The sequence below is a fragment of the Gastrolobium bilobum genome, unplaced genomic scaffold, assembly GCF_033153095.1.
Source record: "Gastrolobium bilobum isolate Gb01-03AN ecotype WA unplaced genomic scaffold, APGP_CSIRO_Gbil_v1 utg55347, whole genome shotgun sequence".
Classification (NCBI taxonomy): domain Eukaryota; kingdom Viridiplantae; phylum Streptophyta; class Magnoliopsida; order Fabales; family Fabaceae; genus Gastrolobium; species Gastrolobium bilobum.
The window spans coordinates 55155-58424 of record NW_026899179.1 but is presented as its reverse complement, the minus strand read 5'-3'; the positions used below and the strand labels follow the sequence as shown (position 1 = coordinate 58424).

Sequence of the window (3270 nt, the reverse complement as noted above, 5' to 3'; positions counted from 1 at the left end):
AAAGGAATGACATTCCTACAAATAAATGAACATATGTCAAAACATGTTTCCTCTCTCACAGACTTCTTAAGTATGGTGTTGATGATTGTCGGAGTAGTTGCTCATCTTTTCTTGAAAATACTAGACCCACCACCTCCATCCCTCTTTCTTTTTTCAATTACGCAAGTTTCTTCCTCTTCGTCTACTTGTGTGAGAGTCGTCGTTTTTTAATTAATTTCTCTTGTAGTCTAGCTACACTATCCAACATTTGTTTCTTCACTTCTTCGGGAACGACTCTACATGCTACAATATCTTTTTGTGTCCCGCCAAATGATGCTTTAGTTAATAAAGACCTCCAGTCACACCTTCCCAAAATATTTGCATTTTACTTTTCTCGGATCTCCCTCAATTGGAAAACCATGTTTCCAAGCAATATTTGATCTATTCCCAGTAGCATTTTTGTGTAATTGGCTTCGTAAATTAGAGGCCGGAAGAGCCTCAACATTGCTACTAGTACTAGCAACACCACTTGATAAAGCCATACTAAATAAATAACAAATAGACAAAAACCATACAAATTTAAGCATGTTACACTCTAAGAGCCTAATATAATGCAGCAACAATAATACCAACTTTTCTAGATGTGGGTCACTGTAACGTGTTTTTAGTAGAATAATGAAGGTCATTGTCCCCACCAAAAAAATAAATGAAGGTCATTGTAACATGTATTATTTTAACACCCACGAGGGCCACGAGTCCTACCAAACCAAAGTTTCCCTTCTTTTAAAAGTTTCTCCTATACACTTTCTATGTTTCACTTTTATAATATCTGTAAAAGAAAAAGTAATACAAACCAGAGTTGGAGAAGTCTTTCGGTGAGGAGACGAAGACAATAGTAGTCGTACAACAACAGGGATGAAGAAGAACAATATCACACAACAACAAGGACAATGAACAGTATCACGCAACAACAGGGATCATGAACAATATCGCGTAACAACAGTCAGCTTTCGTTTTCTTGCTTACCTCTCAATCGATTTCTCATATGCTTTTTTTTTCATTTTATATTATGAGTTTAGGGTTTTAGTCTTTGGATTTTTTTAATATGGGTCTTGGGCCTACGGGTCATGGATTTAAAAGTTGGGTTTTGAGTTTTTTTTTTATAAATTGCTGAATTCGCTGCGATTCAAGCGATTATACAATTTTGCAAGTCGATCCCATTCGATCTCACTAAAACATGATCCTGTATGCACTCAGTATCATTTGCTGCCCAAAAATCGTAGGATCGAAAGATCCTAGGATTAAAATTGTGATTTAACAACACTAATTGTGAGATAAGAATAAAATAAAATACAAATATATTAAAATAAATGAATAAATAAAAATGGACGCTGTCATAGACAGAGTTACACAATTTCGATTCCCTTTTGTCTATGTCAGAAATGTTTATTATATTCGTTTAATTCCTATTATTTTCATTCTTTTCTTTTATGCTAAAAACAATTATTTTTGTCCTTCTCTTTTTTTGGATTTCAGAAAAGCAAAAAAAAAAGAAAACGAAAAGAAAAAGGGAGGATGTCTTGTATCTAATTTTGTATTTATCTATAATTGAAATATACAAATAGAAGAGAGACATCATCATCCATCTCCACTCCATCAGCATCGAGAACTCAGATTTCTATGTCATGGCGTCTTCAGCTCACCTTCGGTTAATATCTGATTTGAAAGCCATCATAAAGGAACCCCTAAAGGTAATTTTAATTTTTAATTTTAATTATTATGTTATATAACATGATTAACTGGCAGAAAAATGAAAAATAACTCGAATTGAAATTTCTTGATTGTGGGAGCTTGGTTGTAGTGAAAGTCTTTTGTCTGAGGATAATATGTTTGTGTGGACTGCTACCATATTTGGCCCTAATGAGTCCCCTTGGGAATGTATTGAAAATTTAAAATGAATTGAGTTCATAGTTCATTCCCCTCACTCTATCTTCTTGTTTCAACTTTCTATTTTCTACTCTGCTGATGCTAAGTCGTTGCATTAATATTTATTACATATTCTACGTTATGGGGCTATTTTCAGTTCGCGGCTGACTTTTGGTGATAATTACCCACTTGTCTTCAATTTACTTCCCAAATGTTTCGTCGAAATGGTTTGTCACACTATGTGTTTTATACTTTGACTAGTTTATTTGATACTTTATTGGTCATGGCTCATAATCAGCTAATGAGGAGTTATCTGATCTAGTTCGTAAAACAATTTTCACGCCAAACCAAAATATAAGGTTTATGAATATAACAGCTCCTCATCCTCCTTATTCCTAGTTAATGATCTTTATTTCACATGATTATGTTTATGTAGTCACTCATGGAGCGAGGGATTAGAGGCTTACACTATATTCAAACTTAAAAGAAATGTTGTATAACATAAGTTTTTCACTCTTAATTCTTATTTTTGAAACATGATTAGGTATCGATTCACTATTGTATTATCCTTCCTAATTTATTATAAATTTTGAAATCTTCATCCCCTTTCACAAAATTTTGTCACTCCTTCGTCATCGTATGTAGTATACCATGATGGTACTTTGTGTATGGACATTATTCAGGATGCTTGATTGCCTTGCTATAGTGTTCCACCATTCTGACATCTGTTCAGGTAGAGGCACACTCTTTACTACTTCACTGTTAACGTAAATTATGTATATGGTTTGCCTAAAAGTTATAAGCAAGTTGCTCCAGTCACTTCTTACATATCCTAATCCAGTGAGCCCTGCAAATCTTGAGGCTGCTCAACTTTACCAACATGACATTCAAGCATATAAATGTAGGCGTAATTGGATCTATGAAAGCGTTTAGACCGTTGCGATTTGGTGCGCAACAAATCATCATCATTTTATGTTTAACTCTTGTCGCGCAGATCTGTGCAGTATCTCCTTATTTTGGTTCCTATTCAAGAACTGCTCTCCTCTGCATGAACAATCTCCTTGAGGCTGACTAGTGGTAGATCTTTCAGACTATCTCTCAAAGGAAAATATTATTGATGTGTGGATACTCTCTCACCATCACAGAGATGACCTTACCTCTGCCTTTGCAACCATAAAGTGAATGTGGAACCAATGTACTCAAAATGAAGATTTCAATAATACAAGAGTTTTGATGATAACAAATAATAAGCTTGGAAGAGACCTCAAGAGTGGTACAACTCACAATAATTAAAAAGAAGTCTAAGAAAGAATATCAACAAGTCAATGGATGCAAAATCATCAAGACACATGACCAAGTCCAAAG

General features: G+C 34.3%; 1 pseudogene; it reads left to right on the top strand.

The window, feature by feature from the left end:
• Positions 1–1664: 1664 nt before the first annotated feature.
• LOC133287994 (ubiquitin-conjugating enzyme E2 2-like) lies at positions 1665–2838 on the top strand (annotated as a pseudogene).
• The last annotated feature ends 432 nt before the right edge of the window (positions 2839–3270 follow it).